General features: G+C 45.2%; 2 long non-coding RNA genes across 3 annotated transcripts in view; one reads left to right on the top strand and one right to left on the bottom strand.

Annotated features, from left to right (window-relative positions):
- LOC126291927 (uncharacterized) overlaps positions 1–23,079 on the top strand; it is a 185,194-nt gene extending 162,115 nt beyond the window's left edge. Inside the window, exon 3 of the long non-coding RNA XR_007551922.1 lies at positions 21,920–23,079. This is a non-coding gene — a long non-coding RNA (uncharacterized LOC126291927). The remainder of the gene's footprint in view (positions 1–21,919) is intronic.
- The window catches only part of LOC126291928 (uncharacterized), a 220,732-nt gene that overhangs the window by 38,293 nt on the left and 156,816 nt on the right, over positions 1–25,623 (bottom strand). The window lies entirely within an intron of this gene.

Below are 25,623 nucleotides of genomic sequence, written 5' to 3'. Positions count from 1 at the left end.
GAAGTACTCGCACACTTATGCGACTGCTCACTTCAGGCAGGCACTTTCCCTGATGTGTTGAAAACATCAAAAGTTATTCCTGTATATAAAAAAGGGGATACAGACAATGTAAATAACTACAGACCCATCATAATTTCATCCTGCATCACTAAAGTACTGGAAAAAGTTATGTATGAGAAACTTATGAAATTTATAAATAAAAACAGCATCCTATGTAATAAACATGTATTCAGAAATTAGAGGCCAGCGACAACTGCTGTGTGAGTGCATCAGTTCCATCCTAAACCTGATGGACAGAAAACAGGAAACAATAGGAGTCTTTATTGACTTGTCAAAAGCTTTTGACATGGTGAACAATAAAATTCTGCTATCAAAGCTAGAAAGATATGGTATTCGAGGTCTGTCCAACAAGTGGGGATCAGTTCCTTCCTGACTAATCGTATGCAGGCAGTGTGCGTCAAGCACACAAATATTGAACTAAAAACTGTATCTAATCACTTATCTGACTATAAACAAATAAAATGTGGAGTACCCCAAGGATCCGTATTGGGATCCCCTTCTGTTTCTTCAGTACATAAATGATCTAAGCTTAAATATTGATGCACACAAAAAATCATATTTGCAGATGACACCATGATTCTACTAAAAGGAGACGGTAATGAACAGTTACAGCAGACAGTAAACACGGTCACGAAACAACTTAGGAGCTAGGCACAGAGTAATCAGCTTGTAATAAACAGTAAGAAAACCGGTACTCTTAAATTCCACAATGTTCCTAACAAGGACATGTTTGTCCCATCAGTCTCTATCTATGACGAACCAGTTGGTAACAGTAATGAAACCAAATTCTTAGGATTTTGGCTGCAGAGTAACATCAGATGGAATAAGCATATTGAACATCTCAATGCAGAACTGAGCAAAACATCTTACCTTCTTTGTTCATTAAAATCATGCTGTAGTGAGAAAACACTATTGAATGCATATCATGTGTACTTTCATTCACGTCTTAGATATGGGGTCACCTTCTGGGGAAACTCTAAAACAGCTAATAGCACTTTTAAACTACAAAAAAGGGCCATTAGAATCTTGTTTGGGTCCAAGCCTAGAGACTCTTGTAAACCCCTGTTTAAGAAATCTGGTATTCCTCCATTACCATGTGTACACATTATGGAAACCCTTTTGTTCTTTAAATTAAATGCAATAGGCAAGGACCGGAGACTGCAAAAAACTGATATACATGGGCACTTTACCAGACAAAACAGAAACTTACATATGACTCAAATCATGGGAGTTAAGCTTTATAACAAACTCCCTGAAAACATAAAAGCTATCACTGAGGTCAATACATTTGGAAAATCTCTAGTCATATTTACAGCCCTCCTTTTAGTCCATTGAATATTTAAATTAATGAAATGTTATATAAATACTTAAGTGTATTATTGTAAGCGTAAATATTTATGCCCTGAAATGACTTTCAGCCTGTATATTTATAACATGACTTGTCAAGTGTCTTAAGCAGAAGCTGCTATGTAGACAACAGGACCAATAAAATACAATCTACAATACCAGTTATTTGCAATTGATCCTTCTTTGGTGTGGTGTTCAAGAAAGGATTTTTTAGCTTCTATATCCTTAACATAAATGGCCACACCACCACCTTTATGGTTTTGCCTACAGTAACTTATTTGCTAGTATGTAACCTTCTAATCTACAATAAATTATTTCACTGCATTTTGGACCATGTTCCGTTATTACTAGTACATGTGGCAAGTGTTCCTCTGTGAATATTTGTAGAATGTCTAGTTTGTTTCTGAGATATTGCACATTTAACTGCATTAACTTTAAGGGTGTTACCCCTTCTTGTTTATTAACCATATTGCATGAATCAAAATTGTTTGAGTTACACTTTTTACAACATTTTGCAGACACTGGTCTTTTTAGAACTGACCTGCAATGATTGATCACTTATTTCACAGCCTGGGTTTTCTTTGCACGAACGGGACTCAGTAATAACTGAAATACATCCCTGAAAACTATTATTATGGTCCTTTATTCTAAAGAAGTCTCGTGGTTGTAGCCCAGAGCAATTGGAGCTTTCTTCACACAGTTTGCTTATGTGGGAAACTAGCTTGGCCTTTCCTTTCCTATTTAAGTGGAATCCGTGTTTTGTATGTTCATCACGACTCATCTTAATTAAATCTATCAAATGTACATGGCTAAATTTATCACACAGTTTCTGTAGCTCAGAATTGTAGTGTCAAATCTCCTTGTTTACACAAAACAGTGGTAAATCATGTCCACTGGCACGTTTGTGGTGACTATGTTCGTTTGATATAGTTTTGGTAATATGTTAAGGAAGCATCGCAGGGCTGTCTTGCTTTCGTTTTCGTATACGTCATTGCCGCTGCCAATAATCACAACGTGAGCATCTTTGTTAAATTGACTTGTTTCTGTTGTAATATTCTCCACCACTGCATTTAACATTGCACTATGCTTCATTTTCGTGAAAACTGAATGCTTTGAAGTCTTAATTTTGTGAAAATGTTTGGATAGATTTTTTCCAAGACTGTTGGCATACAGAAGCAGCTCTTTGGTGCATCTTAAGGTTGGCAAGTTCTTTTCTGGTTCTTTAGTGGGAGTTTCGTGATTACTTTCTGGTTCGTTAATGTCTGTTGCGTTACTGCAATCTGCTACTAGTGCTGAGAATTTGTTTGATAATGGTATCACTAGGGCTGTACTTACATGTGGTTCTTGCTTGCTTGTTTTTTAACGGCACACGCCACATTTTCTGCGCGGAATGACTGTTAACAACGGCGTTGCCTAGAGTTAGATGATAATTCCAATCCACTGCTTTATATTTAGTTTCTAACTCTTGATGTCTCCTCAAGTTCTTGATATTTTGTATTGATTGACACTAAATCATCTGTTAACATGCTTATCTCTTTGGTCTTCAGCGTGTTCGTTAATTCATTTTCCGTGGCACTTAAGAAGCACTGTCGGCATGTCCAGTCATGTTCATCTTTCATATTTTTCAAATTGACTTTGACGCATTTATCGTGGTACCAGTACTTGCAGTCGGCACTCAGGATACCTATTTTGACCTTCACGCAAATTTTACAAACCTCACTATCACTTTTTAAAGAAACTGAGACATCACTAAACGAAAAATGTTCACTCAATGCCATCTTGCGTGGTCTGAAGCCTGTGCCCTTGCCAATTCGGAATAATCCAACATTGGACTTATCCCATTAATGTGCAAGAAATAGTCTGCCACAATGTTGTCGGCACCATGGATGTGCTGCAAGTCTGTTAAAAACTGGCATATAAACTCCATATGGCGGGCCTAGCGGGGAACATGAATCGCTGATTTTGTAGGAAGCTGCCACGAGTGGTTTATGGTCAGTGTATATGGTGAATTGCCTGCCCCCAACGAAAGGGCAGAAGTGCCTGACACTTTCATACATTGCAAGGAGTTCCCTGTCGTATGCACTCAGTTTGACTCGTCTATAGGTTTTGCGAGAAACATGCCAATGACCCTTCACTCTCTGGTGCAGTGCTGCACCGATTGCAACTTGGCTTGCGTCCACTACTAGGGCTAGCTGAGCTCCTGGTGCAGGGTGTGCAAGCCCCACTGCATTGTGAAGGCTGTTTTGCAGTGCCTTGAAAGCAGAATCCATCTCAGGTGTCTATGGGAGTGTCCGGCCAAGGCATTGTTCAGTGGCATCTGGATTGCTGCCGTTCCAGGGAGGTGGTGACGATAGAAATTTATAATTCCTAGGAATCGTCGGAGATGGTGGTAGTTTTGAGGCCGTGGTAGGTTACACAACTCCAAATGCCCTGAGCTGACACTTCATAACCCAGGAAGGTAATCACGGGTTACCCAGACACACACTTGTCCTTGTGAAGTGTTATTCCATGAGCACTAAGCCTGCTTTGCACCTCGTTTACGCGTTTCTGATGGTCAGAAACATTCCCCGAAAACATCAGAATATTGTCTAAATAAGTGAAACAATATGGTAGCCCTCTTGGCACACTGCGCAGAAACTGTTTCCATGTGTGGGCAGCATTTTTCAGCCTGAATAAAGATTCAAACAGCCCAAACGGGGTTGTCACTGCAGTCTTTGGTATGTCCTGCTCTGCCATTGGGACCTAATTATAAGTCTTACGGCAGTCTATAACATTGAATATGGTCGCCCTGGCCAGTGAATAGGTGAAATCCTGTATATGTGGCGCAGGGTATCTGTCTGGAACAGTTTGGGCATTCAAAGCTTGATAATTACCGCATGGGTGCCATGACCCATAATTTTTATGGGCGAGGTGTAGAGGAGAGGACCACGGACTGTTGGATGGCTGTATAGTTCCTTCTTGTAGCATCTCGTTGAAAATGGTCTCGGTTTCTTGCAAGTGATCGGGTGCAAGCCTGCGAACGTGTGAGGAGACTGGTGGGCCTGGAGTTGTACGGATGTGGTGCTCCGTCTCATGCTTTGCCCTGTTTTTTCTTGTTCCACGTTGTGGCTTGGGTGTCACCTTTGTGGCTGAAAGAGCAAGAGCCTGTTGTGCTGTCAACTGTTTTGATGTCATTTGAGCCATCTGCAGGTCAGATTCCTTCGTCGCTATGGTGTCCTCCCAGGTGGATGTGCTGATGCTATCTACCCTCGGGCATCCTTGTATTCCTGGGTTAACCCATCCATTGGCAGAATGGACGATTGTGACTTGTGTAAATCGGCGGACAGTGCATGTTCTGCCAGGAAATCAACACCTAGTATAGGTTGGTCGATATCGGCAATGATGAAGGTCCAATTGCATTTTTCTGTTAGCTAAATGTCCACTGTCAATATTTTCTGTCCGTATTTGTGGATGACTGAATTGTTGACTGCTTTCAGAATGGTCTCTTCGGCACGTTTGTCTGAAGGGAAGAAGTGTACAGGCAGTGCTGACATCTAAGCCGGCGTCAACCAAAAACATACATCCTTCAGTGATAAGGAATGAAAAGTCTTTGTGAAGCTGTGGGAGAAGAAAATGCGCATAATGTAGGCGGCTTGTGCTGAAATGGGGGGGGGTGTTCTCCTCCCATGCATCTGTGAGTTTAGGTGCTGTTGTTGTCATGATTGGCTGCAACTAAAGCAGGCAGTGGGAGGCATTTGGGCCATGGGATGCATTTGAGTGCGAGCACAGTGCCGTACACTTCGTAGCTTGCGGGCTGAAACGCTGGCGGAACCAGCAATAACCGGTGCCGTTGTTTGCGTGACACTGCGGGCGTGTCGGCTGGCAATGACGCAAATGTGCGTGTCAGCTGCTGCAACATCATGTGGCTCTAGCCACTGCAGCTGGGTGGTCAGCTGACAGACGGCAACGTGGAGAGATCAGAAACCTTCGGTCACGTCTGGCGCTCGTTGTGCGGTCCTGGCAACACAGACTGGAGGCGCCGCGTCACTCGGCTCCGGCCATGCTCAGCTGGTGTCGTTGGCCGAGGTGGTTGGGGCGGCGGCGGCCGCTGTGGTGTGCAAGTTGAGCAGGGAGTGCGCTGTATCAGCCACTTGCACCAACTCGCTTAATGGCCGGCCCTTGAAAGCAGTTAAGGTTAAGGACACTTGTGGATGTAACTACTGTTGCCAGATGTGCACAAGTAATGTCTGAGAAAACGGAAGGGTCCACCATAGCATGTAAATGCCGGTAAAAGTCGGAAGGTGACCTGTCACCGCGTTTCTCGTGGTACAGGAGCTGTGTTATCTGCCAGTCCACAGATTTTGTGAAACGCAAAATTAATGCTGTCTTGAGGGTGGCGTAGGCTTGTGGTGGTGGTTGCATAATTATATCTGATACCACTGACGAAGCATGTTGATCCAGGTTGCATATCACTAGCGTGAACTGTTCAAAATCATCGACTATGTTGCAGCATGAAAATGTTGTCCATAGTAGTGAACCAAATTTCTGGATGTTTGGGAACAAAAGGTGGGGGCTGAATTTGTAACTGCAATGCTGGTGGACCACGAGAGCCGGTGGACGGAATGTTTGAAACTCGTGGTAGGGGTACAGACGCGGGTGATGAAATTAGGAGCACATTTGGTCTGATATTGGCGTGTCCTTTGGGCTGGTTTTGCGAGGCAATATCCAGGAACTGCCGGTACACGCGGTGCAGTTGGAAACGTAATGTTGTGGATGAAGTCGGTATTGGCTGTAGGAATCTGTGGCACTGTGAACTGAGGGGATTTGCTGCATCGTGTCAAACTTCTTGATATGCTCGATGACGCTGTTGATGTTGTGGAAGAGGTTGTGTGCAGATGACGTGTCAATATGAGACGGTGCGGAAAATAGCTAAAGAAACTTGTCTACTGTAACACTACGTAGTTACGGGGTAATTTCACTATATAAAGGGAAACCTTTGTGTGGATTTTATACTGGCAATAATCACTTTTATTGTACCGCACGAATGCAATACATACATACGATAATGTGGGAAACGAACACTGACAGTCTTCTCCAAAGAACCTCACTCGAAAGGAGAATGTTTGTGTCCTGTCGACTGTAGACTTATCACTCACATGTATATTGCAGCACCCACCAGGGGGGAAATTGACCTGGCCATGCTGACAGTACTTACTGGCAAAGAACTTTGTTTTCACATTCATGGACTTTTACCAGAAAGTTCCAATGCAGCGATTAAGTGTAGTGAGTTCAAAGAATAGATCGGATATGCTCACTGGGCCAAATTGGAAAGCTCACTCTCGTTGGAGGTGATGTAAAAAGAATCTGCAATGACACTTAAAAATGTATGGATACCTACTTAAAGCATATTGTTAATGTTAATTGTGTAGGTTACTTGCCAGGTATAAATATTAAAAAATCCTATTTGTGTTTCATGCTGTAGCAACTGTTACCTCTTACGTTAACTTGGAGCACTTGGGAGGTGACAGAAGTTTTCATTTCAGGTTTTACACTACAGTGCAATACAACCAAACTGCACTGCCACGAGGACACCCCATTTCTGTCTGCCTGTCAGCTCGGACTGGGACACTTGTGATATGTATGGAAAATGCAGGTAGTCTTGTCCCATGTTGCAAGGGTGTTTGTGGTGTGTGCTGTGAAATGGTGAACCTACCTTCTATGCTTCCATATTTTTGCTCATAATTGTGCAGTAGTTGATGATCTTCCCTCACATTGCCTGTGTTCTGTGGCTGGTCACAGTGTGTCAAACTAGTATTGGGTGACCTGTTGAATAATCTGTCCCTGTAACTGGACTGAATGTGATTAGTGTTTGGATGGAATATTTCGAAAACGTTGTGTGGTTTGTACTGTATTTCTTACAGAATTTATAGCTGTGTATTTCTGCTGGTAATAATTTTACTCCTATAGTTAACCAAAAAATTTCAAGGGTCATAGTTGTGCTGTTGCACATGAGAATTGCAGGTAAAATGCATGTTAGCTGTCTTGTTCTTCCTGAATTTTTTGTGCATGTGCCACTCACTTCCAAAGCCTCCTATCCTGTTAAAGAGTATATTCTTCAGCATTTATGCTCATTGTAGTCCTCACTCGTTATTCATGCTTCACCTGCTCTGTCTTGTTTATGCTCTTGATATTGGTCTTCATCCACATTTTGCCCCTTCCAGAGCTGCTCGTGGTAGCATTTCTTTTCCCATTCTTTTAAGATGACCAAACCATTTCAGCCCATTTAACTCAGTTTTCTTTGAGATTGATCTGAATTTCCATACTTCAACTTCTTATTTTGTCCCACCTCATCTTAGCTAGAATTCCTCATAAAAAGTGCATGTGTCACTTGTATTTGACTCAGATCGTTATTTGTCCTAAAGCACATACTTCAATAACTTGTCCATTACAGCCATAAACCTTCAGTTTCCCCTGCTGATTTTCATTACCTGACTTTTTAACTTAATTTCCATGCCTACTTCACCACCCCCAAGGGGGTCCACAACTCATTTGTGGATACGTGCGTGGCGCGAGCACGGGGCCTCGAGCTATTGCAGCCTAAATTCTTTCCAGGGCTGCATTTCCTTCCCCTTCCCCCTCACTCACCCCCCCCCCCCCCCTCCATCTCCTGGTGTCCTTGCTTATGTTGGCCCCCGCTATCCTCCTGGTTCTGTTGGTTTTACAATTTGGCTTTGTTGTTTAATCACCTCCTTTTGGCACTCCCTGACCGGAGTGGGTGGTATCAGGGCAGACGCTATGCAAATGAAATGCATACGGGTCCAGAACTCTGGCCGTTCTTCTGCAGCCGTCTCTCTGAGTGTTGCTTCTCTTGCCCCTTTGGCCTTCCCTTCCATGGCTACCCCCTGGGAAGAGGGTCAGGCTTGTCGGCTAGGGGTGAAACCTTTCCCCCGCTTTGTGGAACACATTGAAGACAAGTTTGGCGAAGTGAACTCCCTGAGCAAGATGCGGTCGGGTTAGTTGCTGATCAAAACTGCTTTAGCTGCCCAGTCTGTGGCCCTTTGTGCCTGTACCCATCTTAGCACAATTCCTGTGTCCATTACCCCCGCCAGTCTCTAAATATGGTTAAAGGTGTGATTTTTCACAGGGACCTCATCCTTCAAACTGATGAGGAACTTCGGGACAATCTCGGGCGGCAGTGTTCACTTTGTTCGGCGTGTTCAGAAGGGTACTAACGTCAATCATATTGATACTGGTGCCTTTATCCTGGCCTTTGGAGGGATACCCTCCCTGATAAAGTAAAGATTATGGTTTAGTGATGTGATGTGAAGCCGTACATCTGACCTCCTATGAAGTGTTTTAAGTGCTTGCGTTTTGGACACATGTCTTCCAGCTTTTTGCAGTCCTGTCTCTGTGGTGACTGTGGTGACTGGATTGCCCAGTGTATCAGAAAGAGAAAAAGATACAGGAGTATAAGACTCTTGATTGTCTCACCTATACCGAGGCCCGTAAAAAGTATACACGCCTTCATCCAGTGACCCTGACAACTAGTTATGCTTCAGTAGTATCTTCACCCCCTCCTCCTCATTCCTTACCCCAGTCCCGAACCCCTTTCCTCCCCCCTCCCCCTGCGGTTCCCACACCATCCCCTCCGGGCACCGCTTCCTCTCCCCGGCTGGAGAAGTGTCCTGCTTCTTCGGCGTCTGCCGGTCATGGGCGCCCCTCGCGGGATCCCCCTTCCCGGCACCTTCCAGGCCAAAGGTCTGCTGCCACGCGGCCACCACGAGAACCACGGTCTGCGGGCCCCCAGATCGCCCGCTCTCTTTCTGTTCCCGATCTTGCTGTGGCTGGCTCCATTTTGTTGCACAGCCCTCCACGATCCCAAACAGAAAGAAAGAAGAAGCAAAAGTCCCGGGACAAGGAACCTCTGGTGTCGCCAGAGGTCTCGTCCCCACCTTCACAACCTGACTCTGACCTGTTATTCATGGATGTCGCCCCCTCCTTGTCGGTGACGGGTGGTGACCCACCGGCATGACTGACATTAGCCTGTTCACCCCACAATTGACTCATCGTTCTTTGGCTATCCAATGGAACTGTAATGGCTATTACCGTCACCTACCGGAGTTGCAATCCCTTCTTTCGTTTTACTCTGCGGCTTGTGTGGTTCTACAAGAAACTCATTTTACTGGTGGTCACTCACCAACCCTCCGTGGCTTCCGTGCTTTCTGTCGAAATCGGGTCGGCCCCCTACGGGCGTCTGGCGGAGTTTGCACGTTGATCCGAACGGACATTGCCAGCACGTGGATTCCTCTCCAAACTACATTGGAAGCAGTTGCTGTTAGGATCCACCTGGACTCTGGGGTCACAATTTGCAATCTGTATCTCCCTCCTGACAGAACTCCTACACTTGCCTCCTTAAGTGCCCTCCTTCAGCAACTTCCTCCTCCCTTCCTTATACTTGGCGATTTTAATGCACATCATCCCTTGTGGGGCAGTGCATTTCCATCTAGTCGGGGTCATCTCATTGACCAGTTTATTACCGACCACGACTTGTGCCTTCTTAACGATGGCTCCCCAACCCATTTCAGTGCCGGTCATAGTAGCTTTTCTGCCATTGATCTTTCTCTCTCTTCTCCCTCCCTCCTCCCTTCCCTACAATGGTCACCGCACGACGACCTTTGCGATAGTGACCACTTCCCGTTGATTCTCTCGCTCCCTTCCCGCTCCCCCATGGACAGATCACCTCGTTGGTCCTTCCAACGTGCCAATTGGCCTCTGTATACTGCACAGGTCGTTTTTTCTCCCTCATTGTCGGATGGTATTGATGATGTCATACGTGACATGTCTGACGCGATTGTTCACGCTGCTAGCCTTGCTATCCCGCGCTCATCTGGACCATTTCGCCGCCGGCAGGTCCCTTGGTGGAGTTCGGACATTGCCGTTGCCATCCGTGATCGCCGTCGAGCTTTGCAACACCTTAAGAGGCATCCATCCGTTGCCAATATTATTACCTTTAAACGCCTTCGCGCAAAAGCCCGTTACTTAATCAAACGGAGCAAACGGATGTGTTGGGAACGATTTGTTTCTTCCCTCGGTTCTGCTGTCCCTCTGTCGCGGGTATGGGCTACACTTCGCTCTCTCCAAGGTTGCCATCGGCAGTCTACCCTCCCGGGTCTTCACCTCCCGGATGGCCTTTGCACGGACCCATTGATTCTCGCGGAACACCTTGCGACCCATTTTGCAACAGCGTCGGCATCAGCCTCCTATCCGGCTGCTTTCCTTCCCGAGAAACAGCGGGCCGAAGCTTCCGCCTTATGTTTTACCCCCAGCCAGTCAGAATCATACAACGACACTTTTACTGAATGGGAACTTCTTTCCGCACTCTCCTCTTCTCATGATACGGCCCCTGGCCCAGACTCCATTCATAACCAACTGCTTCAACATCTCAGTGCTCCACAACAGCGACATCTTCTCTGGGTATTTAACCGTATTTGGCTCCAGGGTGACTTCCCTTCTCAATGGAGGGATAGCATCGTGGTTCCCGTCATTAAGCCCGGTAAGAACCCCCTGTTCGTCGACAGCTATCGGCCAATTAGTCTGACGAACGTTGTTTGTAAGTTACTTGAACAGATGGTAGCCCGTCGGCTCACTTGGGTCCTCGAATCTCGGCGTCTGTTGTCCCCTTACCAGTGTGGCTTCCGAGAGGGACAGTCTCCGATCGATCATTTACTTCGCTTGGAATCCGCAGTTCGGCAGGCCTTTTCCCAGCGCCGCCATTTGGTTGCTGTATTTTTCGACCTTCGCAAGGCCTATGATACGGCTTGGCGCCATCATATCTTACTTACACTTCATGAGTGGGGTCTTCGGGGCCCACTCCCGATTTTTATCCGCCAGTTCTTGTTTCATCGTTCGTTTAGGGTTAGGGTTGGTACAGTTTTAAGTTCTCCGCGAACCCAGGAGAATGGCATCCCTCAGGGTTCCGTATTGAGTGTACTTCTGTTCCTCATTGCTATAGATGGACTTGTGGCCTCCGTCGGTCCTTTGGTCACTCCTGCTCTGTATGTGGATGATTTCTGCATTTGGGTTAGTTCCTCTTCGATGGCCGCTGCAGAGCGGCAGCTCCAGGGTGCTATACGGCGTGCCTCTGCATGGACCATCTCACACGGATTTCAGTTTTCTCCTTTAAAATCGCGAGTGGTCCACTTTTGTCGCCGTGTGACAGTCCACCCCGATCCAGAGCTCTATCTCAATGCACAACGATTACCTGTGACCATAGTTTAGTTTCCTTGGCCTTCTTTTAGACAACAAGCTCACTTGGCTGCCTCATATCAGACGCCTGAAGATAGGATGTTTCCGTAAACTAAACGTCCTTCGCTTCCTTGCCCACACCTCTTGGGGTGCTGACCGTTCCACTCTCCTTCACCTTTATCGGGCCTTAGTGTTGTCTCGCTTGGACTATGGTTGTCAAGTTTACGGTTCAGCTGCCCCTTCTACATTGCGCCTCTTGGATCCGGTCCACCATCGTGGTATCCGTTTGGCCATCGGTGCCTTCCCGACTAGCCCTGTTGATAGTCTCCTGGTTGAGGCTGGGATCCCCCCCCCTTTCCGTTCGGCGCTCCCAGCTTCTGGTTTCGTATGCAATCGCTGTCCGTTCCTCTCCCACTCATCCTTCCTATTCTATCCTGTTCCCTGCCCAAGGAAGTCGTCCACCTGACTCCCGCCCTCGGGCGGGTTTACCGGTTGGGCTCCGCCTAGCATCTCTTCGCCGTGATTTTCAGCTTCCTTCCTTTTCCTGTATCCCACGTTCCCTCCCCAACACACCTCCTTGGTTAGTTCCTCGGCCCCGAGTTCGGATGGATCTCTGCCGAGGTCCGAAAGATTCCGTTCCCCCGATGGTGTTCCGTTGTTTTTTCTGCCGCATTTTATCTGAGTTTCGGGATGCTGTTGTTTTTTACACTGATGGCTCTAAATCTGCTGATCGTGTGGGCTATGCCTTCACCTCCTCTGTAGGCATGGAAAATCATCTTCTGCCAAATGCATGTGGGGTGTTCACTGCGGAATTGATGGTGGTCTCCCGGGCCCTGGCCTTTATTAAACAGTCCAAGCTCAATCGCGTTTTGTTATGTACAGACTCAATGAGTGGCCTTCAGGCACTTGACCAGTGTTTCTCCCGTCATCCCTTGGTCTCCTCCATCCATGACCATCTCGCTGATCTCCACCATGCTGCTTGTTCTGTTAGCTTCCTTTGGGTCCCTGGCCATGTGGGCATCCAAGGAAATGAGCTTGCTGATCGTTTGGCTGGGGGAGCAGTCACTTATCCCCCATTCCCTGTCACCCCTCCTGTGGCGGATTTACGGCTTCATCTCAAATCCCACTTTGCGCAATCATGGGCCACATCCTGGGAGGCTACCTCCTTGTCTAATAAACTTCGTGCGATTAAGGTGACACCTGTCCCATGGCGTTCTTCCTTACGCCTCTCGCGAAAGGACTCAACCACCCTCTGTCGTCTTCGCATCGGCCATACCAGGCTGACCCATGGTTTTCTTTTGCATGGTGAGCCACCCCCACTTTGTGGTTGTGGAGCTTTCCAGTCAGTGGCCCACATTTTGGTGGAATGCCCCCTTCTTTTAGCTTTGCGTACTAAGTACAGACTTCCCTGCACTTTACCCTTAATATTAGCAGACGATTCCCGGATGGTTGAACTGGTTCTCAGTTTCCTCCGTGAAAGTGGTTTTTATTCTCAGTTTTAAGGATTTTCATCTCCCTCTGGAGTAGGGGCAGGGCGGTGAGGGTTGGGATGTCTCCCACTGTAGGCTGTGCTTGGAGATTCCTGACTCCCCTCCCTGGCCATGTTCCTTCTTTTTTCCCTTTTACTGTTTTTATCGCCTTTTAGGTTTGTTTAATCCCTTCTACAATCCGCCCTTTTACACTCTGGCAGTTGAACGCTTTTAAATAGCATGTGGTCTTGCTTGTACTGCATCACAGGTGGGATATTTCCTCTCTTGAGGTTGCCCATTTACTGACTTCCCTCCTTGTGTTTTTATCATTGACGACACAACTGCACTTTTTTAGCCTTTTACCTTTTACCTTTTATCGTTTTTGACTCTTCTGAGCTGTCCCTCTGTCGGAACTGACTGCCTTTGTAACAAGGGACTGATGACCTTGCTGTTTGGTCCCTTCAACCCCAATCAACCAACCAACCAACCATTTTTCACAGGGACCTCATCCTTCAAACTGATGAGGAACTTCGGGACAATCTCGGGCGGCAGAGTGTTCACTTTGTTCGGCGTGTTCAGAAGGGTACTAACGACAATCATATTGATACTGGTGCCTTTATCCTGGCCTTTGGAGGGATACCCTCCCTGATAAAGTAAAGATTATGGTTTAGTGATGTGATGTGAAGCCGTACATCCGACCTCCTATGAAGTGTTTTAAGTGCTTGCGTTTTGGACACATGTCTTCCAGCTGTTTGCAGGCCTGTCTCTGTGGTGACTGGACATCCACTCCATGAGGGGAGTCCCTGTGTTCCCCCTCCTGTATGTGTTAATTGTCATGGCAATCATTCTCCACTTTCACCAGATCGCCCAGTATAAAAGAAGGAAAAGAAGAAACAGGAGTATAAGTCCCTTGATTGTTTAACCTACACACAGGCTTGTAAGAAGTATACACGTCTTCACCATGTGTCCATGGCATCTGGTTAGGCTTTAGTTAAATTTTCACCCCTTCCTCCCCTTTCCTTACCCCAATCCTTCGGTGTTTGCTGGTCAAGGGTGCCCCCATTCCAGGCCAAAGGTCTGCTGCCACGCGAGAACCGGCGTCTGTAGGCCCCCACGTCGCCTGATCTCTTTCTGTTCCCAATCTTGCTGCAGCTGGCTCCTTATGCCACACAGCCCTCCTCGATCTCAATCAGGAAAGAAGAAGAAACATAAGTCCCGGGAGAAAGAGCCTCTGGTGTACCAGAAGTCCCATCCCTGCCTTCACCACCAGATTCTGACGTGTCATTCATGGATGTCACCTCCCTACTTGTTGATGGGCGGTGACCCAGCGGTATGACTGGCTTTAGCCTGTTCAACCCCATTTAAATCATTGTTCTGTGGTTATCCAATGGAATTGTAATGGATACTAATCACCTTCTAGAATTGAAATCCTTTATTTCATCTTACTCTGCAGCTTGTATGGATCTGCAGGAATCTCATTTTACTGATCACTCACCGACCATCTGTGGGTTCTGTGTTTTCTGTCGAAATTGGGTCGGACCCCTGCCGGCTTCTGGTGTCATTTGTACTTTGGTCCTTACAGACATTGCTAGCATGCGGATTCCTCTTCAAACTACATTGGAAGCGGTCGCCGTTAGGGTCCACCTGGACTCGGTCACAGTTTGCAATCTTTATCTCCCTCCTGACAGGACTCTTACACCTGCTCCCTTGACTTGCCCTTCTTCAGCAACTTCATCCCCCCTTCCTCATTCCTGGGATTTTAATGCTCATCATCCCTTGTGGGCAGTGCATTTCCATCTACACGAGATATTCTTTAAGATCAGTTTATTGCAGACCACAACTTGTGCCTTCTTAATGCTGGCTCCCCTACTCATTTCAGTGCCGGTCATGGTACCTTTTCTGCCATAGATCTTGTTTTCTTCTCCCTCTCCACTCCCTTCATTACACTGGTTGCCACACAATGACCTTTGTGATAGTGACCATTTCCCGTTGATTCTTTCTCCCTTACCGCTCCCCGATGGGCAGGTTACTGCGTCGGTCTTTCCAATGCGCTGAGTGGTCTCTCTATGCTGCACAAGTAGTGTTCTCTCCCTCTTTGTCGGGCTGTATTGATCATGTCCACCGTGGTGCGTCTGATGCAATTGTTCGCACTACTAGCCTTGCTGTACCACACTATTCTGGACCATTTAGTGGCCGACAAGTCCCGTGGTGTACAGCCATTGCCATTGCCATTGCCGTCCGTGATTCCCGTCGAGCTTTGCAACACCTTAAGAGGCACTCATCCATTGCCAGCCTTATTACCTTTAAGCGCCTTCGTGCTAAAGCCCGTTATTTAATCAAACAGAGCAAGTGGATATGTTGGGCTAAACTTCGCTCTTTCCAAGGTTGCCATCGGCAGTCCACCCTTCCCGGCCTTCACCTCCCAGATGGCCTTTGTACGGACCCGTTGATTCTCGCAGAACATCTTGCGACATATTTTGCAATGGCATCAGCATCAGCTTCCTATCCGGCTGCTTTCCTCCACCGGAAACAGAGGGCCGAAGCTTCCACCTTATGTTTTACCCCTTGTGAGTCACAATCTTACAGCGAACCTTTTACTGAATGGGAATTTCTTTCTGCACTTTCTTTTTCTCATGATACGGCCCCTGGCCCAGACTCCATTCATAACCAACTGCTTCAACATCTCAGTGCTCCACAACGGCAACATCTTCTCCAGGTGTTTAAGTGTATCTGGCTCCAGGGTGACTTCCCTTCTCAGTGGAGGGATAGCATTGTGGTTCCTGTCCTTAAGCCCATTTAGAACTCCCTATTTGTTGACAGCTATCGGCCAAATAGTCTGACCAATGTTGTTCGTAAGTTACTTGAACAGATGGTAGCCAGTCGGCTCAATTGGGTCCTCGAATCTCGGGATATATTGTCCCCTTACCAGTGTGGCTTCCGAGAGATGGTTTCCAATCGACCATTTACTTCGCTTGGAATCTGCAGTTCGGCAGGCTTTTTCCCAGTGCTGCCATTTGGTTGCAGTATTTTTTTGACCTACACAAGGCCTGGCGCCATCACATCTTTCTTACCCTTCATCAGTGGGGTCCTCGGGGCCCACTCCAGATTTTTATCTGTCAGTGCCTGTTCCATCGGTCATTCAGAGTTCGGGTTCATACTATTTGTAGTTCTCTACGGACCCAGGAGACAGGCATCCTAGAGGGTTCTGTCCTGAGTATCTTTTTCCTCATTGCTGTCAATGGACTTATGGCCTCTGTCGGTCCCTTTTGGTCACCCCTGCACTGTATGTTGAAGATTTCTGCATTTGGGTTAGTTCCTCTTCAATGGCCTCTGCAGAGTGGCAGCTCCAGGGAGCTATATGGTGTGCCTCTGCATGGATCCTCTCGCATGGATTTCAATTCTCTCCTTTAAAATCGTGGGTAGTCCACTTCTGTCACCGTAATACGATCCACCCTGATCCAGAGTTCTATCTCAATGCACAAAGACTGCCTGTGGGTCTTCTTTTCAACAAGCAGCTCACTTGGCTGCCCCATATCAGACTTCGGAAGGTAGGATGTTGCCGTAAACTCAATGTCCTTCGCTTCCTTGCCCACTCCTCTTGGGGTGCGGACCACTTCCTCCTTCTCAGTCTTTATCGTGCTCTAGTTCTGTCTCGCTTGGACTATGGTTGTCAAGTTTATGGTTTGGCTGCTCCTTCCACACTGCACATGCTGGATCCAGTCCACCGCGGTATCCGTTCGGCCACAGGTTTCTTGCCTACTAGCCGTGTTGATAGTCTCCTGGTTGAAGCTGGAATCTCCCTCCCTTTCTGTTTGACAGTCCCAGCTTCTGGTGTCTTATGCACTCGCTGTCTGTTCCTTTCCCACTCAACCTTCCTAGTCTATCTTGTTCAAAGACCATGGACGTCACCCACCTGATTACCGCCCGAGGGTGGGTTTACCTGTTGGGCTCCGCCTTGTCTCTCTTTGCCGTGATTTTCAGCTTGCTTCTTTGCCCTGTATTCCTAGACACCCCCCCCCCCCCCCCCCCCCGTTAGTTCCTTGGTCTCGAATTGGAATGGATCTCCACTAAGGTCCGAAAGAGTCCATCCCCCCGATGGTGTTCCATTCTTTTTTCCGCCGAATTTTATGTGAGTTTGGGGATGCTGTTGTTTTTTACACTGATGGCTCTAAATCTGCTGATCATGTGGGATATTCCTTCATGTTCCAAGTTGGAACCGAAAATCATCTGCTGCCACTTAAATGTGGGATGTTTACTGCGGAATTGATGGCAATTTCCCAGGTCCTTACCTTCATTAAACAGTCCCCACACAACCGTGTTTTGTTATGTACGGACTCAATGAGTGGCCTTCTGGCTGTTGACTGGTGTTTTTCGCGGCATCCCTTGGTCACTGCCATCCATGACCATCTCGCTGATATTCACCATGCTGCTTGTTCCGTTGGCTTCCTTTGGGTCCCTGGCCGTTTCAGTATCCCGGGTAATCAGCTCGCTGATTGTTTGGCTGGGAGAGCAGTCACTTATCCCTCGTTTTCTGTAACCCCTGTAATCCCACTTTGCACAATCATGGGCCAACTCTTGGGAGGCTACTTCCCTGTCTAATAAACTTTGTGCAATTGAGGTGTCACCAGGCCTGTGGCATTCTTCCTTTCGCCTCTCCCGAAAGGACTTCACCACACGTCGTCTTCACATTGGCCATACCAGGCTGACCCATGGTTTTCTTTTGCGTGATGAGCCACCCCCACTTTCTGGTTGTGGAGCCTTTGTCAGTAGCCCACATTTTAGTTGAATGCCCCTTCTTTTAGCTCTGTGTGCCAAGTACAGACTCTCCCCGCACTTTACCTTTGATGTTGGCTGACGATTCCTGGATGGTTGACCTGGTTCTCGGTTTCCTCCGGGAAAGTGGTTTTTATTCTCAGTTTTAAGGTTTTTAATTTCTCTCTGGTGTTGGGGCAGGGCAGTGAGTGTTGGGGTATCTCCCACTGTAAGAAGTGTTGGGAGATTCCAGTCTCCCCTCCCTGACCGAGATCCTCTTTTCTTCCCTTTTACTCCATTTTCATAATTTTTTTTAGGATTGGTTAGTCTCCTTTTCCCATACGTATGTCTACATTCTAGCGGTTGCACCTTTTACATTACAGATGATCTTGCTTCTGCTGCTTCAGCATAGTGTTAGGTTTGCTCTCTTGCTGACTTACATCATTTTGTTTTTACCATTGACAACATGACTGCCCTTTTAGATTTTTTAGCCTTTTCCCTTTTATTGTTCTGATATTTCTGAGATGTCACACTATTGGAATGGACCACATTTGAAATAAGGAACTGATGACCTTGCTGTTCGGTCCATTAAACCCCAACCAACCCACATGTCTTGGGATGCAGACTGTTTCACTCTTCTCCATCTTCACAGTGCTCTATTTTTATCCAGACTCAAATTATGGCAGTCAGGTTTATGGTTCAGCAGCTCCTTCCACTTCGAAACTCCATGACCCTGTCCATCATTGACGGGTGCGTCTGGCTATTAGCGCTTTTTTCACATAGTCCTGTTGTTAGTCTCCTCACAGAAGCAGGGATACCCCTCCACACATCCGACCGAACCAACTGTTTCTTACACAGTCACCATTCGTCAATTCCCTGACCATCCTGTGTGCCCTGTGCTCTTTGCCAATGAGGGATCTCTCCCTCCTAACACCCGCCCACAGGTGGGATTGCCGGTTGGCATACGTCTCACTATCCCTTGCCAGGATCTCTCTGAGCTCACTGGACTGCACCCCGTGTCTTTCCTCCCATATCCCTCCCCCCTTGGACAGAGCCTAGACCACGGATTAGGGCCAATCTCTTCCAGGGTCCTAAGGTCTCTGTTGCTCCTGTGGTATACAGGTGTCTTGTATGTGAAGTCCTTGCAGAGTTCCAGGTTGCTACTATCTTTTACACAGATGGTTCAAGACTACTCATAAGGTGGGATATGCTTTCACATCCCCCACCGGCTTAGAGCATCACTTGTTGCCAGGATCATGTAGTTTATTTACAGCAGAGCTTCTAGCCATTCAGTGCCCTCCCTTTTTGTCTCTCAGGCCTCCTTCCATAGTGTTTTAGTTTGTTCTGACTCCTTGAGCAGCCTGCAGGCTATTGAACAATGCTGCTCTCATCACCCCTTGGTCTCTGCCATCCATGACCACCTCTCAGCCCTTGTCACCTGTTCAGTCATCATTGTGTGTCCCAAGTCCACAGAATGAATTGGCTGACCATTTGGCTAGAAAAGCAGATACTTTACCCCATTTCCTTTCACGATTCCAGCTGTGGATATGCAGATCTACGTCAAATCTCTTTGCCCAACAGTGGAATGCCATCTGGAGTGCTACCGCTCATAGTAGTAAACTCTGCACAATCAAGGAGTCTACTGCATTTTGGGGCACTTCTTTCCACCCCTCTCAGAAGGAATCCACTGTTTCATGCCTTTTACATATCGGCCATACATGGCTCACCCACTGTTTCCCACTATGTGATGACCCACCCCCAAAATGTGGTTGTGGTGTCAGACTGACGATATCTCTTATTGGTGGCATGTCCCCTTCTTACGACCCTCTGTGCTAAGTATTGTCTTCCTGCTTCCTTAAATTTAATATTAGCAGACAATCCATGGATGGTTGATCTGCTCCTCAGTTTCCTCTGTGAAAGTGGTTTTTATTTCCAGATATAAGGTTCTCCTTTAGTCTTGTTCCACTCCAGCCGCTTCAGTTAGTATCGTTGGATATAGCAGATCCCTATCCCATGGCCAGAGGAGGTACGAAATATATACTGGCACTGTATATTTTTTCCACATACTTGACAATTTATTGTATGAAATCAGCTACTGCCAAAAGCATAGTCGAATGGATCAATCAACAATACTTGCCTCAAGTGGGGAAACCTGAAACCATAGCTGACGATGCCACTTACTTCACGGGTCACACTTGGAAAAATTATCTACAGGAACAAGGTATACAGCATGTTCTGGTATCCGGGTTCATCCAGAAGAAAGTTTAGTCAAAAGAACATTCAGAGAATTGAATGAGTTCCTTAGAATTTACATTGCAAACCGACACACAGAATGACCTGAGTGGGTACCTAAATTTGTAAAAATACATAATTTAGCGCCCAAATCAAGTACAGAATACACACCAGTAGAGATATTGAAAGGGATTTATATGACAAAGAATGAATCGCTGACGCCTTTCCTGAGACTACTAGCCAGGGTGGAAACGAGAGGAAAAGAGAAGAGGTATGGGACAACTTCACCAGTTTTGCTGCGAAGAGAGAAAAGTACGACAGAGGTGTAACCAACAAACAGAAATACAGTGGAAAGGTGCCGCACGAATGTAGCTGTTTGTTAGCACACCCCCAGATGGGGAAAATAAAGATTCTATCCACGTAAAGATGTGAAATTATTTATTCAATGACCTGTCAGATGTAAATAGTAGCAGTAAGATGATTTCAATTGTGTTTTAGCGTATAAGTATGTTAGTTTTAAGAAAGAATTTGTGTGTATTCAAAATTTTGAGAAAGACATGTAATAGGTAAACACAGCATGAAAATAGACTCAATAAACTAGGCAATAACATGCAAATTGAAGATTTTGTTAACAGACAATTAGTGTCTGTAAAATACTATATGCTCACCAAGGAATGAACAATTATTTTGACAAAGTAATGAATAATTTCTTGAATCATTTTTCATTTGTAGGTAGTATGTACAATTAATTATGCGATTTCATATAGTAATGTAATAGGTGTAACTGTGTTCGAATTAAGGAACCCTGAGAGGGTCTCTACTGGAAAAAATGACTGCAGTACAAAATAATTATGTGGAGTAATGCGATCAGAGAAAGGCACTGAAGCAATATTCAAAGACAGACCTGTTTCGTGTAACCTACACTTTGTATGTAACAATGCTTCAATTGAAGCCTGTGTACTTGGTGCAGGTCTTTGAATATTAATTACGCAGTACACGAATCAAGAGTCTACGCAGAAACTACACTGGAGTCCGGTAGGACAAATCATTTTTTTAAAAATTCTAGTAGTAAATGAAGTATTTATTGAGCAATATGCCGAAGTCCAGCTGTCATGCACATGGTAAAATCTGTTTGCTAGGTGGGTGATAACCTGGCAAGCTACACCGAAAAAGGAAAAGAAAACTATGTAGCAAAAATCACAAATCATTCAAACAATTACAAAAAAGTCATATATGCCTAGTAACAATACTAAAAGTGTGTAATGAATGTGGTAAACACAGTGAACTCAATATAGAAGAGTGATTGTCAGGAACAGTTCATATGCATTAAAAACAAACTGTGTGCATAAACAATCTAGGGGAGGACAGAATATTCTGTGTAGCAGGGACAGAAAATGACGCTTGAATCTGCACCAATATGTCAGGATAAGTCAACTGTTGAGTGATGGTCATAGTGCAGTGCTCAGTGAACAGTAAATTGACTGTATAAAAATAGTAGATAGTGATCCGTTCGGAGTCAATTAAAACAAATTTCGCTCGACAAACATTTAGTGTGTGATGTGTAGCATTTTGTGTGTTGAGATGCTCGGGCAGTGCATCGACCATAAGAACAAATGTAAGTGTGTAGTACGTGTGTGTGACATACCCTAAGTAGCAGTCACAGTGCAATTCAGTTGTGAAGCCACAATAAACCCGTTATCACGCCAAAAAATTCTCAGAACAGCGAAAAATCAGCTTACTGAACAATAAATGCTTTTAACCAAGTTGCATCTTCTTCCACAGCTAATAACCTGTACCCTTAAAGCCAGTACACCATTGTGGAATATTTGTTTCAGGCGTTTTAATGGGAGCCGTGCAGAGAAACAGAAATGGGTGCCATGCTGCCAGCCAGCCGGTCACAGGAAACAACTGCAACACACTGATATTGCTGAATGGTTCGGCGCAGTTTGCAGCCGCGCGGGTGCCACCCCAACACGCCATCGCTGTTACAGCGGACAGGATGTGTGCCCCAGCAGTCCCTTACACGCTTAATTCCAAATGATGTGCTGTAACAATTGCTTCGCTCTGTACGACATTGTCGACAATCAGCCGAACTTCACTAACTACGCTGTTAATGAACAAACATGAAGTGAAACAATGAAAAATCCAGGATGGACTGTAACAATACGAGAGAAGGGAAGTTGCTACTTGCCATTTAGCGTAGATGCTGAGTCGCAATAGGCACAATAAGATTGACACAACCATAGCTTTCTGCCATTAAGGCCTTTGCAGTTTAGATGGAGGGTAGGAGAGAAGGTGTGGAGGGAGGGGGGGGGGGGGGTAAGTAGCAGAAAGGAGAGAAATAAAAATAAAAGAAATTAAGACTGGGTGTGGCGGTGAAATGAGGGCTGTGTAGTGCTGGAATGGAAACAGGGAAGGAGCTGGATCGGTGATGTCATGAACATCAATATCTGAGTGCAGTGTCTTTATAAGGTCAATCTATCTTATTAAACCTGTGAAACAAATATTTGTCAAATTAGAGGGTGCAGAGAGCACTAAAGGGAAGATCCAAAGGACTGTCGATATGTCCCATCAATTCGAAACTATTCTGTCAATAATCCATGAAAGCATTCTATCAAAGTGCAACCTGATAAATTCTAGACATTTTATCATGGTTTCCCAGAACAAACCCCGTAAGTGTCATGCCAGTAAGGAAAAAGGACTGAGCAAAGCCTCCAAAGTGAGTAAATTAATTTGAGGGCACAATTTTTTATATTGTGTTCCACAGAAACAGCCTATCAAATGTGAAATTCAATTTCCAGTAACATCATAAATGCATTTACTCATTGTCGGCTGACATCGGCAAAAAGATTTATCGCCAATTTCATTAAACATGCCCATTCCATACCTTTGAAATTCTGGTACCTCTGGATTCAATGTCGACTCCAGCACCATCACAGTAGCCAAACTAAAAGAAAAACACAAATGTGCATGCACACGTGCGCCTGCATACTCTGTGTTGTCACAGCAGTCATGCCAGAAGTGTCACAAGAGAAATCCCCCCCAGATTTATAATCAAAAGAAAAACTTTGCAGCATCGTAAAGCTCAGAAAGCTCAAGTGGGGACTGAGGGGGAAAAGGTGGAGATGTGTGAATTATATTCATAACTGGGAATTTTTCTGTGTATGCTAGTTTTGTAGAAACACTGCAGCCAGTCAAATATCTATATGTAAAATAATTAGCTTCACATTCTACTTTGGATCACAGCCAAACTGACACTTGTGCACAAAGATTTACAGTGATGCTGGTCCACTGGATATGCCTATTCCCTACCTTCATAATTCAGATTCATCTGGATGTAATGTTGACTGCTGCACCATCACAGTTGAACTAAAAGAAAAAGAAAAATTACTAATAGGTACTTGCAGGAAGCAGAAGTTGTTTATCAAATGGACATAGAATTTCGTAACAAAAAGAGCACCCATCGCTGCTCTTGATTGATTAAAGGATCTCGTGTGGTAGTGTAACAATTTGGATGAAAGATACAATGGAAAGGCTATCTTTACTGTGTAGTCCACTTCTCATGCAAGTGGTAAAATAAATGAAAAGTAGAATTTGCATCAGTGAAAAACCCATGAACATTCCTCGACATCTCTACTGTATTTCTGAGTCAGAATACCCTGCAACTGAACAAGTCATATGGGACACTGTGGTCACATTGCCAAGACCTCTGCTTGAGGTGGAGTGTGTGCTGTGTACCCAAAGAGTCACATTGGGCCTATGGAAGTGTAAGGTAAATCATTTGCCTATAAAATGACACCAAATCCATGCCCAAGTTAAATGAATAAATCATTGCATTTTCAAAGTTTTGAAGTAGTCATCAATACGCCCATTATGTGTGCACATAACTTACCTGGTGCGACACTGATTCTAGGGGGTCGATTTCCTTCAGACGTCAGGACCAAGCCTAAAACAGCAATTGTACCATTTATAAATCTTTCCTGGCACAGTACATTACTTCATTCACTGAACTATTATACTACACAATGGCCACAAATACTTAAAAGAGCTACTGCTGCACTTTTCAGCCATATTAAATTTATAATATGGTTATAAAGGCTGAACTAGAAAATACCAGTAAACTTGCTAATGTTCGTAGCCAGTTAATGAAACTAAACTCTTACAAATGCATTAAACCCATTATGAAATGTTTCATATATTGTATTATGTGGAACACAACCATTTCCTTTAATAAGGTAAACAGAAAAAAATGCTTGAAAAGCAAAAGTCATCTTTGCTGCACTTACTCGTATATTTGGCTGAGCTTTATGTACATTTTTGACATGCATGTACAGATGTTTACTCAGTGTAAACAGGCTGCAACAGCATACAAAAACCCATAATTATATTGCAATAACAAGCTGCATTCTAAAACCAAGCAGCACTCCAGGTGGGGTGGAGTATGTATTTTATGACTTTATGAACATCAATATCCTAGTACAGTCTCTCTGGAAGGTCAACCTATCTGATGAAGTCTGAGAAATGTCTCAAATTTGAGGATGTGGAGAAAACTAAATGAAAGATTTAAAGGACTGTCAGTATGCCCCATCAGTTCCAAAGTATTATCTACCAATAATTCATGAAAACATTCTATCGAAGTTGAAATTGAAAAATTCTGGATAATTTATCAGTTTCCCAGAATAAATCAACTGAGCATCACATTAGTAATGAAAGTTGACTGAGCAAAGCATCTAATGGATTAAAATAAATTTAGGGATGTACTATGTTTGTAATTGAATTTTAATGCACAGAGGAACCAGCTATCAAATATGGATAGGTTATATACATAGACATGCAATGTCTAGTCCCGTCCTAGGTAAGTGCTTTTACTAAAATTGTTAGCTGACACCAGTGCTTAATGATTAATCACTAATCCCCTTCCCATGACCATTCCATACCTCTGAAATTCCAGCGCCTCCGGATTGTCTACTGCATCGCAGTTGCCCAACTAAAAGAAAAAAACATTATCATGAAGCAACAAAGCATGCTTCATTTATGAAACATTCAGTGTTGTACCAGCAGTCACATTGTTGGCAAGGCTGTTATTGTCATTTTTGCAAAGGCGAGTAAACATTCACATTTTTATTGAAACTTAACCATACTTACTATTTTGACATTGTATGCACTGAGTGCATTTGTTTGTAAATACACTTGCACAGTTACTTACGGACACAGTGTTATAGTTCCTAATATGGCGAGGGACACAGTCATGGAAACTCAATTGCACAACGAGAAAGTCACGGTATGCGTTGGATTTACCACATCTATCGTTATTGGGCCTTTCTCTTTGAGGAATTACACGATTCTGGTTTTGTAACTGCTACCGTGGCTGGTGCGAGGTACTGGGATATGTTACAGAATCGCATCATCCCCGGCCTGGCTGATATTCACCTGCTGGAACGTACGATGTCTATACAGGATGGCACTCAACCCCATATTGCTAGACGCGTGAAAGATCTCTTGCGCACGTCGTTTGGTGATCCTGTGCTCGGCCATCACT

This window comes from Schistocerca gregaria, chromosome 9 (genome assembly GCF_023897955.1).
Source record: "Schistocerca gregaria isolate iqSchGreg1 chromosome 9, iqSchGreg1.2, whole genome shotgun sequence".
NCBI lineage: Eukaryota > Metazoa > Arthropoda > Insecta > Orthoptera > Acrididae > Schistocerca > Schistocerca gregaria.
The sequence above is the reverse complement of the archived record's forward strand: the minus strand, read 5'-3'. Positions and strand labels throughout refer to the sequence as shown.